This window comes from Leguminivora glycinivorella, chromosome 3, assembly GCF_023078275.1.
Source record: "Leguminivora glycinivorella isolate SPB_JAAS2020 chromosome 3, LegGlyc_1.1, whole genome shotgun sequence".
Taxonomy (NCBI): Eukaryota; Metazoa; Arthropoda; class Insecta; order Lepidoptera; family Tortricidae; genus Leguminivora; species Leguminivora glycinivorella.
Window position 1 is genome coordinate 2,559,637 of NC_062973.1, and position 12,758 is coordinate 2,572,394.

Sequence of the window (12,758 nt, forward strand, 5' to 3'; positions counted from 1 at the left end):
TATAGACCAGGCCTATAGCGGCTCTATAAAATGGTGATATAAACGTTTAAATCACTTCCTAATAACACCTTTTAGGTGTATAACACAAAAACTATAGCGGCTTGTCGGGAACCTTAATAGCGTAAATTGATTGCATAACAGTGATTTCTAACACTATTATATAATAATATTGTTCTATAGTAGTCATGTTTGATCCTGTTATACACCAGGCCTATAGCGGCTCTATAAAATGGTGATATAAACGTTTAAATCACTTCCTAATAACACCTTTTAGCTGTATAACGCAACAACTATAGCGGTTTGTCGGGAACCTTAATAGCGCAAATTGATTGCATAACAGTGATTTCTAACACCATTATATAATAATATTGTTATATAGTAGTCATATTTGATCCTGTTATAGACCAGGCCTATAGCGGCTCTATAAAAGGGTGATATAAACGTTTACATCACTTACTAATAACACCTTTTAGCTGTATAACGCAACAACTATAGCGGTTTGTCGGGAACCTTAATAGCGCAAATTGATTGCATAACAGTGATTTCTAACACCATTATACAATAATATAGATCTATAGTAGTCATATTTGATCCTGTTATAGACCAGGCCTATAGCGGCTCTATAAAATGGTGATATAAACGTTTACATCACTTCCTAATAACACCTTTTAGCGGTATAAGCTTATAGAGCTAAAAGGTGTTACTGGAGGCTTTTATACGACAAGCGGTCACGCCGAAAACCTTTATACGACATCTATAGTAGTTTTTGGCGTCGAAAACCAAAATTATAGCACTAAAATGTTACTTGGATCAGTGGGAAGGTATTAGTAAGTAGGCATCGGCGAGTATCCTGCATCCGTAATAACTATTACATTCAATGTGCTGTAAGAAGATCGTTGTTTGCTTGCCTTTTATATGTTTACGTTATGTTTGTATAAGCAAAATGTACTTTTTACCCTACCGACCATAGCGTCGAGACACTGGCTATGTGGGTTGTATGAAGTTTCCCCAGTATAAATATTTATAAAGGTAAAATACATACATATTCGTACCTACTACCTACGCTGTGGTCGCTGTGTAACAATTCTACAATCATTGCAAGAATTTCTTTAAAAACAATAGGTGTAAGGTACAGTCAGCCAAAACCGGACCGTACAGCAAATAGATCAGTTACAATGGCCCTCCAGTCGAGAATCGCCCCGCTTTACCTTAATCGAAATAATCGCGGACAGATGTAGATGTACCTACAAAGAAACCTACGGATCCAAATGAAAATCTTATTTTTTGTAAACGTTTCAATAAGAATACTTTTATTACGCGGGCGAAGCCGCGGGTAAAAGCTAGTATACTATATATATCGTTGTCTGAGTACCCACAACACAAGCCTTCTTGAACTTACCGTGGGCCTCAGTCAATCTGTGTAAGAATGTCCTAAAATATTTATTTATTTATTTATTTACTACACTTATCGACCGATTTTCGTCGATCTCTCGTTTTGTCTAGGTATGAATCTATTATTCAATTTTCGTTTTCGTTCTTCAAAGTTCTTCATCATTCAATCCGATTGATGTGGTGTAATAACACCCCGGATTGTTCCCAACGTCAGTCTGTCACATCGTAGCTCCCCAACTTATGGACATCTAATGGTGATTTTATCATTTGCGATTTTTTTACTAATATTTTCTGTAAACCGTATGATTATTTTTACGTATTAGCCAAGTCAGACTATCAGTATGTCTGTATGTCATTGTCACGCCAATAATATAGCCATCATAAGTATAGGTTCCATTCCATTCCTCGGAAATGGCAAAGCATGGCAAAAGATAAAATAAAATGGAAACAGCTGGAGGAGGCTTTTACCCAGAAGCCTTACAGAATAAAATCAACAATAAAAACTAAATTAAAAGAAAAGAAAATCTTTCTGTAGAATAATAAAGCTTAAATATTTTTTTTTTCTTAGCCTATTGGAGTGTCCCACTGTTGGGCAAAGGCCTCTCCCCTGGCTCTCCATAATTCCCGATTCTCCGTTACTTCCGGCCAGTTATTTAGGAAGTCGTCAAGGTCGTCCCGCCATCTTTGCCTGGGCCTGCCCCGCCCACGCTTATTCGTCGGCATCTACTTGGTGGCTATGTAAGCCCACCTATGTTATGTTAGGTGTTAGGTGGGCTTAAAAAAAAATAGTATAGGTTCAAATACAGACAATTATTGTCTACGCGTAACGCGTGTAAGACAATATTTTCTCAATAATTATAGGTGATTTTATGAGACAGTTGACTAAGATTTTATATTAGGTACATTACATACTCTCCGCAAAATTAATGTATCATCAATGCATCATTATAAATTATAAAACGATTAAAAATGAAGTCATTACTCGATTAAAATTATCAGCATTCTTAAGAACCCCTATGCCTGCCTTATGCCTGTGTGGTGACGGGTTAAGAATTTCACCACCCCCTTTTTTCCCGTGGGTGTCGTAGAAGGCGACTATGGGATATGGGTTAAATTGTGGCGTAGGCGAGAGGCTGGCAACCTGTCACTGCAATGTCACAGTTTCGTTTTCTTTCAACCCCTTATTTGCCAAGAGTGGCACTGAAACTTTAGTAGTTTCATGTGTTCTGCCTACCCCTATATGGGATACAGGCGTGATTGTATGTACGTATGTATGTATTCTTAAGAATTTTAGGGCCACTTGCACCAACGAAAATGGAGGGTTAACCCTTATGGAATTTGACAGTTGACAGCCCACTAACTCTGAGTTAAGTGGTTTCTGCAAGTGGGCCTTAATGAGCTTAATCATAACAAACTTATTTGTACCGGAGGTTTGTTCTGACACTAATACTTTCCCATAATAATTTCAGGTATTGCATAGACAGTGGCGCCACTATTGCGCGAAAAGATAGGTTGGGAGACTTGGGAGTAGTACCGTCATGATCGGAACAAACTTATAAATGCCAGTGGCTAAAAATAGAACTAATACTTTCACCTAATATTTTCTGATCGTCGCTGCGCGTGCAAAGTTCGCTATGTGTTTTTAACCTACTTTACAGGAGACACAAAAAACTGTTTATTTCGGCAATTATTGAACATAAACAAATCAATATTTTTATGGAATAAGTATTTTCACTTTTGCATACATTAAGAAATTACTTGAAATTATATTTTAGTTATTATAAGGTTAAAAAAATATTTTTTCATAAATATGTTACATAGCGATTAAAATTTGAGTCGTAAATAACCGGTATGTGTCTTACAATCACATAACTAGATTTTATTCTTAAGGAACAAAATACAATTTGTGCACTTTATCGTCACATAGTTATTTAATCATATGATTTGAATCAACTATGTTGTTGTTTATTTGTAATTTATCAATTCATTTTCGAATTAATTATTTCAGAAAAACCACGAATTAGAACTATACGCTTAAATTGTGTATTAACTAACCATAAAAACCGGCCAAGAGCGTGTCGGGCCACGCTCAGTGTAGGGTTCCGTAGTTTTTCGTATTTTTCTCAAAAACTACTGAACCTATCAAGTTCAAAACAATTTTCTTAGAAAGTCTTTATAAAGTTCTACTTTTGTGATTTTTTTCATATTTTTTAAACATATGGTTCAAAAGTTAGAGGGGGGGGACGCACTTTTTTTTCCTTTAGGAGCGATTATTTCCGAAATTATTAACATTATCAAAAAACGGTTTTAGTAAACCCTTATTCATTTTTAAATACCTATCCAACAATATATCACACGTTAAGGATGGAATGAAAAAAAAAATCAGCCCCCACTTTACATGTAGGGGGGGTACCCTAATAAAACATTTTTTTCCATTTTTTATTTTTGCACTTTGTTGGCGTGATTGATATACATATTGGTACCAAATTTCAGCTTTCTAGTGCTTACGGTTACTGAGATTATCCGCGGACGGACGGACGGACGGACGGACGGACGGACGGACGGACGGACGGACGGACGGACGGACGGACGGACGGACGGACGGACGGACGGACGGACGGACGGACAGACAGACATGGCGAAACTATAAGGGTTCCTAGTTGACTACGGAACCCTAATAAAAAACTCGATTAAATTAATATATTACTACCAATATATTACAACTATAATAATATATTTATTCCATTATTTTTTATGAATGGTGGTTATTTCAGTTACAAAGTTGCTCAATGCGGTATTATGTAAACATTTATGTATTGAATAAGTTTTCATTATGCATGTTTAACTTGAAAAAACCGGATAATGCTAGTCTGGCTCGAACACCGAAGGTTACGTGTACATTTTACTATTTTTTTTCTCAAAACTATATTAATAATCATGTACTGATGTATAGTGTAATACGATTTATTTTCCAAATTTCATAGTTTAGGTCAACCGGAAGTACCCTATTAATTTTGACTTCCTAGAGAGTGTAGTATTTTTTTCAACTCAATTAACCTATTTTGTATTTACCTACTTAAAAATGAGGCTTTTTTACAGCTTCAAGGAACGGTACAGTACAGTACACTTGAGTATAGGGTTTTTCCGATATAAAGAATATTGCCAAATAGATAAACGGATTGACAACAAAGTACACAATTGTATAAGGGTTCCATATTTCCCTTTTGATCCGAAAAAGATAAAAAATCTTTGTCATTCAAAACTTTGTGATTTCTCAAGTCAGCGTTTTTTCATTTATTAAACATTTCATTTTCATTAATTTATTTTAAAATGTTTCCAGAAAGGATAGATAGATCTTATCACACAAAATTTCATACAAAACGATGTCTTACCACTTCAAGGCAATGTTAAATCACTTGCTGTTTTTTTGAGTTATTTAGCATAAATTTATCTTATTTCAATATTTTGTAATATAAGTACGTTGACACACACTGAACCCTATACGAAATTTGTCAGTATACTAAACACTAATAAATTTCTACCAGTTAATCTTAAAAATCAATTTGAAATGATTTATTTTTAACAAATATTAAAAAATAACTATTCGGTCAGAGTGAGTACTTTCAGACATAGTCTCAATAAAAAGGGAAACTACACTCTCTGCCTCATTTATAGAGGTTATACTTGACGACAAACCCACCTACCATACACTATTTAAACAAGTTTTAAGAGAGTAGGCTAGATTTTTATAAGAAAAGCCCTGCTATGTGACGCAAAACACACGATCTGGAAACATTCACGATTTCTACAAATAGTACAAAATTATCGCTATGTATGAGATTGTACAAATCGGGCACAAACATCTAACACATCTTTTTATACAATATTTCCGAAAATATAGCTATGTGTCATAATTCACATAGCAGGCGCAATTCCAAAACTGCTGTTATAAGAAGATAATGTAGTTATGTGATTTATTGCAGTTAGCGATTATAGGAAGAACATTCAATGTATGGGCATCACATATCTACTTTTGATAAAACCTGTAATACTGAAATGAGCTCGACGCTGTTTTTGGAGCATATGTATTTAGAAATAAGGTTTAAAATGGCATTGAAAACGAAAAATCGCTAAAAATCACATAGCGAATTTTGCACGCGCAGCGACGTGATGTTACACAGACGGTGGCGCCACTGTTACACGAATGGGTAAGGTGGGTGAGACTTTATAATGTAACCTGTCCACGGGATACTTTTCTCACGGATTATTTAAAGGTTCGTGTACACTGGCATGATTTTTGCTCATTTGCATTTTGTCATATGTCGACAAATACCTACGATTTATTTGCTAATACTAATAAGTTACTACGTAAAACTCAGAAGAATAGTAGTAGGTACGTGCCACGCGACTACACAGGCGGGCGCGTGGCGCCTTTCGGCCACTTGGTACTTCGAGGCAACTGCTAGCGGGTAGGTACTTAACCCCCCTTAACTGCATGTGACGTATACAATATTTATTCAAATTTGAACTATAACAGTTGTCAGTAGAGGAGAATTTATAACGGCCAAATATGGAACAATAGGCGGTAAAAGGTTAACCCGCGAGCGACTGACGTAGGCCTCCTGCAGCTCACAGAGCCACTAGTTTATCTAATTTATTAATTATTCGCATGCCACACGTGCGAATGCGAAATGAGAATACTCTTGAGTCTCTTGACGTCCTTAAGCCTCCGCCACACATAAAGCGTTTTGATAGCGTAGCGTTAGCGTTAGTTCCCGCCGGCGTCCGCTGGGTGCAACGCCAGCGTTCGTACGGCGCACCGCTATCGTTGTGCTCCGCTACCGCTCCACCTACGCTATCAAAACGCGCATGTGTGGCCGAGCTTTTATTCGCGCGAATTCACGGTGAGTCAACGAACGTAGACCTGCGTTTTTGCTGTCGTTTAACAACCATACCTGACTAGGTCATTGAGATATTTATAGGTATGGTGACTAACGCATACATTATGTATGAGTATGTGGTGTCCAGTTCTGTTTAGGATACAAATCGTCACTACTTTTAAAAAATCTCGTATCTCACGCTGTTCCTCAAATTTAAAACGCAGTAAGTCTATACGTATACATTCCATACATACTTACTACAATTTTCTTTTCATTGACAGACGAAGATACAAGTTTTTTTAAAAGAAGTGACGAAATGCTACAATTCTGTCTGTAGGTACTCTTTCTTTTGATGTACGAGCACTGTACAGTCAGCCAAGAAAGTGGTTTACCACTTTTGGCTGATTGTACGTTGCAAACGAGTTAACGGATACTAACCCCTTTATTCATAAACATACTCTAAAGTTATCAAGCCGATGAAGTTCGGTTGTCCTTTTCTGACGTATTGGTGTGATAGAAAAGGACAAACGAATTCTATCGGCTTGATAACTTTAGAGTACGTTTATGAATAAGGGGGTAAGTATTTACCATCTATGGCATTTGCGACATTGCAAGAATTTTTTGAACTGTATGAGGATCGTGTATGTCGGTCCGAAAATAGCGCGGACGAAAGTTTGTTCCGTATATGAGAATCATGCCAAGCATTTATGTAAAATTCTCTTTGGCAAATGGTTATTAATAACCTAAGCACAAAATTAAAATTTTGACAAAACCACCGACCGCGACATAGTGGCATTAGTGTCCCAATTTTCATGAAACATGGCTAACAAATAACAACACTACCGAAACCCAGCTTTCAAACAAAAAAAAACTGAATCTAAATCGGTTCATCCGTTCGGGAGCTACGATGCTACAGATAGACACACACACAGACAGACAGACAGACAGACTGACATATAAAAAAAAGATTCAGTGTACCCTTATTAGCCCATAATACTTCCAGATTCAAACTATAATATACGTCACATATTAGATCTAGATATGATATTAATCGTATACCTACCGTGTTAAAAACGACGTTTTTTAACTATAAAACTCCCGTGACACTCATACATATTTCGATGATTCGACATATTTCGATCCAATTTCGAGGACCTTTCTCAAGAGTAGCGACCCCGCCTTTACATGTCGAGAGCGCGACGCATACTTAATACGTGAGTAACCCGCTTAAAATATTTTTAAATAACGACGTTTTTGTTCGGAGAAACGTCACTTTTGACCCCGAAAGAGTGATAGACCCGTGATATCATAATCACATCATAAAAGCATTGTTTGAATACTGCAGATAGACAATGACCTGATCCGTGACCAGAGTAATAAGCCATTGAAAGTAGCACAAACGACTTCGAAGCTGATTTGCTTACAATATTGTAAATTATACGAAGTGGAAAACATCGTGAGGAAACCGGACTAATTCCAATAAGGTCTAGTTACCCTTCGGGTTGGAAGGTCAGATAGCAGTCGCTTTCGTAAAACTAGTGCCTACACCAAATCTTGGGATTAGTTTGTAACGTAGCAGATTTTTTGATAGTCAGAATTAATATTTTGGATAGATTTAATTTTTGAATGAAACACTTCCTTCTCGTTCATTGCATTATCTGTTGCATTTCAAATGCAAATATTTATGTTTATCTGTTGTAGGGTTGCCATACAACAAGTATTATTCGAAATTGTAGGTATTCTGGCTGTCATTCCAGAAAAACTTTGTATTATTTTGATATAGTTTAGGTATTGATTTTTGGAAAATATAATATTTTAGAAACATGATAACAAATGTTATCATAGGTTTTATAAGGCTGTTCTGGAATGACATTTGTTGGGTTTTGTTTACTTCAAGGTCTGATACAGAAACTGGAGTAATTTTCATTTAATTAATTAGAGATTTTTATTGTTTATTCGTTTGCCACCCGGCTTTTGTTTTGGGTCCTTTAAATTCGAGATCATTCAGTGCGGCGTTCTTTTTGTAACGAGATCCTCTTGCATAGTGATCGGACGGCCGTAAAAGGGCCTGGAGCCCGGCATGCCACGTGCTGCCGTGGCGTTCCATATTTTGTGTGGTGCGTTCTGTCAGTCTGAGTAAGTAGATTTCATTGTGAGCTTTTGATATTTCCATGGCGTGAAACGTGGAGAGATTCTTAACCATAAATTGGTTTATTTCCAGCTGGCAGAAACATGCTAAGGGTGGGAGTGCTCCGTGGAGATCCTCGGTCTGCAGTCTGCAGGTCTCCGGTGAGCTCGCTTACATTTTTTGTAATAGTTTTATCACAGTGTGTGAGGGCACTCGACTAATGTGACCAATTTATTTGTTTCATAGGAGTCGGGCAGAAGTAAAGAGTTAAAGAATTTAACAAGAACTTTAACAATTTGTATGTGCAAGGAAACTTTCTTTGGCTTACTGGCGCAAGGTGTCTTTGGACCTTGTTTTCGTATGGAAGGGTCAGCACTGTTCACGTGGCGAGGGGGCGTCAGCACCGGAGTCCGGGGAGCAGCCGGCTCATCCCTGACAAGGTGTGTCTCCTGCCGTTTCCTGCCGGTAATGCTGTGTAATTCAGGTTTTAATTTCTGTGTAAAGTAATTTCTGATTTCATTTATTTTTGAGAATTCTGGTGCATAACTTTAGGTAAATTCCTATTTAGTTTTGTAGAATAAATGGTAGTAAGAAACCTTTTTCCTGGACCCTCTTAAAGCGGCCCAGCTTTACCACTGAGCGTAGTTCATATTTTCATATGGTGTCTAATTTAGTATTTTGGGAAACATTAAATGAAACCCTTCTGTAAAGGCAAGATTTACTTATAATAATAAATATATAAAATGTTATATTGTTTAATTTGTTTCTCCCCTAGCTTTCCTCCAGCAAGTATAGAGACACCGTTTAGCTTTTGTTTTATAATAAATTTTGTGCTAACGTGGGTGTATTGACTTTGAACTAGCCGGAGCTTTCCATTCCATTTTATTTACCCCCCCATCAAATACACCACCGTTACAAGTTGTCAAAGCGGACCCCAGGCTCCCATGAGCCGTGGCAAATGCCGGGATAACGCAAGGAGGATGATGATGATGATTGTAAATTATACGAAGTCATCGGCACTTATTATTGCGTAAGGCATGAACCTTTGCCACTATAATAAAGAGTACTATCGTACAGTACGGCCACTGGCCACTCTACTCCCTGCTGAGTGCCGCCCACCCGATCTCGGTTACCTCACAGTTACCGCCTTTCAAGAACGCAACCGGATCTGTCTTATTTCACTCATACAAGCATGGTACGCGTTCACCTACACGAGCTTAGACTGTGTGCCTGTGTGTGAACGCGCCTCTTTGATATATTTAATCGCCATTGTTCGAGGCGTGCATTTAATATTATGATAGCTATTGAATTACAGGTTATTACAGAAGAAGGCGGCTTCTCATCCATACTAATATTATAAATAGGAAAGTGTGTGTGTCTGTTTCTCTGTCCGTCATTCACGGCAAAACGGAGCAACGAATTGACGTAGGCTACTTTTTAACCCCCGACGCAAAAACGAAGAGGTGTTATAAGATTGACGTGACGTGACTGTCTGTCTGTCTGTTTGTCTGTCTGTCTATGTGTGTGTCTGTCTGTGGCATCGTAGCTCCCGAACGGATGAACCGATTTAGATTTAGTTTTTTTTTTGTCTGAAAGCTGAGTTAGTCGGGAGTGTTCTTAGCCATGTTTCATGAAAATCGGTCAACTATGTCGCAGTCGGAGGTTTTTTTAAAATTTTAATTTTGTGGTTAGGTTATTGCCTCTTTCTAACTTCATTAAAATTGGGGATGGAAGTTTGTATGGAGCGGCAAATTTCTAATTTAACGAGTGCAAAGCCGGGGGCAAAGCTAGTATAATTATGTCCGACTATACGCGCCGAACGCGCGGTGCCGCCTGCGCTCAGCGCCGCTCCTGGCGCGCCCGCCCGCGCGCACTGCGCTGCGCGCCGATCCCGACTGCGCTCTCGGTGCTCAACTCCGTACTTCACTCAGACACGCAATGTGATCTGTTCCACTCTACATGGGATTTCCTAATTGAAAAATGTAAGAAAGTTATCGAAACATCTTAATATGTGTTAACTCCTAAATCACGATGTCTGATGATGTATTGTAAATTTGATAGTTTATTTCTTGGTTTGTTTATATGATCATATGTATAATTAATATTTGTAACGCTTTGGCATGTTAGCTGTAAGTTACAGATGTAAATAAATAAAAAAAATAAATAAATAAATATGTATTTTGTGTTCCTTGTATTAACATTTTTCGATATTTTCCAAATCAGGAGCGAAGAGCACGGGTATTTTAATTGTGTCCAAATTTTTTTTAAATTGTGTTAATAATGAATATGTACCTAAACAAAATTATGTAGAATACGTAGAAAAAAGGCGGTTTCTGAGCGGAACACTACACTTTAGGTACACAATAAAAAAATGTGCTATATTATAATGATACTTTAATTAGTTTATTTTATCTAAGGTATGTTTAAATTGAGGAAAACAGCAAAGATAATAAGTTGCCAATGATATTCTTTGATTTTGTTGGGGATTTCCATTTGAAAACATTTTTGTTCATGGGAAAAGTTAATGACATTGCATAGAGAAAGTGACCAGCTTCCCCAAACGATTACTAATTGAAACAAGTAATTACACTCATTTTCCACGACATTTTCTCTATCGAGTAACGTACCAAACACTCATGATAGCCTTACGATTTGTCCCGCGCTCTTGCGCATAGCTGTTCATGTCAATATTGTCAATGTCACGGTTTTAAATCACAGTCCTTATCAGAACGGTCGTGTCAGTCACGTCTTGACATTTATATGCATTCCGTAAAATAATTGGTATGGTTGGCATATCGAATTGTATGATTTATGTCTTACACGTATAGCTTTCATTTGTAACTCCTACTCGCACGCACAAAAAAATCTGTGACTGACTGTCAGTTCACTTTTAAAACGTTCGATATTTGAAATGAAACAAATGACTGAGCGATGAACTCCAATCGCAAAATATGATTCTTTTCATCACACACGCTCGTAAACGGTGTTATTATATGCCTACATACTGATACGTGTACAATTCCCGTTTAGTTTGTACATTTGGATCACGTCTCCGATTTTGATAAAAATTGGTAGGCTGATAGAGTCTATGATGCTGAGCAAGATCCACTAGGTTTCCCAAAATGTCCTAGTTTGATTGTATGAAACTTTCCTTTTTTGTTATCGAAAATGTATAGAAATCTGATAACAAAAAAGGAAGGTTTCATACAAACTACATAGGTCATTTTGGGAAACCTAGTGGATCTTGCTCAGCATCATGGACTCTATCAGACTACCAATTTTTATCCAAACCGGAGACGTGATACAAATGTACAAACTTAACGGGAATTGCTGACGTAATGAGCTATTTTACCGCCCTAAGGTGGTTAAGTGAATACCTGGGTGGGTCCTTCCACGACCTGTCAAAAATTGCATGATGGCGGACGAATGTTCGAAATGTCAGCGTAGGTATTTCAATAAATTTAGTTAAAACTTGGTTATTACTTCGCGAATGTAATGAAAAACATTGTGTATGTATCACGGGCGGCTGAAGCATTACCTTCGGCGTCGGGCTTCGAACAGCCTCTCGTTCGTAATCCTTCACTTTCCACCCTTAATACATTATGTACTATTCTTCTGAATAGAATGTTCTAAATTTGACGGTAATTATAAAGGTTCGGTTACCGATATCGTTAAGGAAGAATTACGATGCACGTGCAGATACAGATATCTTAATATAGGCCATTTGCGTATCGCTCCTAAGCTCTCTAAAACATACAGAAAACTTATGATAATAAATAAAAATAAACTAAATAAATATTGGGACACACCTTACACAGATCAACCTAGCCCCAAACTAAGCAAAGCTTAAACATTAAATAAATGTCATATACAAAGAAAAAGTCCAAAGCTTGTCCTATGGGTGCTAGGCGACGATTTACATACTTATATAGATAAATATATTATACTTATATACATAGAAAACACCCATGACTCAGGAACAAATATCTGTAATCATCATACAAATATACCCATACCGGGATTCGAACCCAGGACCGCGACAGCAGGCAGGGTTACTACCAACCACACCGGACCGGTATTAAGAAATGTAGATACAAATACCCACTAAAAGAAAAAAAAAAGGGAAAACGATAGCAAATTTTCCAAAAATAAGCTAAACTAAATATATTTTCTGAAACAATCTGCAGTAAAAAAAAATAAAGATCAGGTGCCGTAGCCGACTGGCATTTCTGCGACGCGAAACGAAAACGAAACGCCGCGAAAAGTAGTCTGGCTCTGTCGCGCCAATACGCAAGAGCGATAGAGATGGATATCTACGGGCGTTTCGTTTCGTGAGCGTTTGTGCCATTCGGCTACGT

The 12,758-nt window shown here is 37.5% G+C and overlaps 1 protein-coding gene and 1 long non-coding RNA gene across 4 annotated transcripts in view; one reads left to right on the top strand and one right to left on the bottom strand.

The window, feature by feature from the left end:
- The window catches only part of LOC125242608 (angiotensin-converting enzyme-like), a 120,368-nt gene that overhangs the window by 32,097 nt on the left and 75,513 nt on the right, over window positions 1-12,758 (bottom strand). The gene's annotated exons all lie outside the window — the stretch shown is intronic.
- Window positions 7,890-9,149, top strand: LOC125242612. Its single transcript, XR_007178885.1, has 3 exons — window positions 7,890-8,408; window positions 8,494-8,561; window positions 8,647-9,149. It is a non-coding gene; the product is annotated as an uncharacterized LOC125242612 (long non-coding RNA).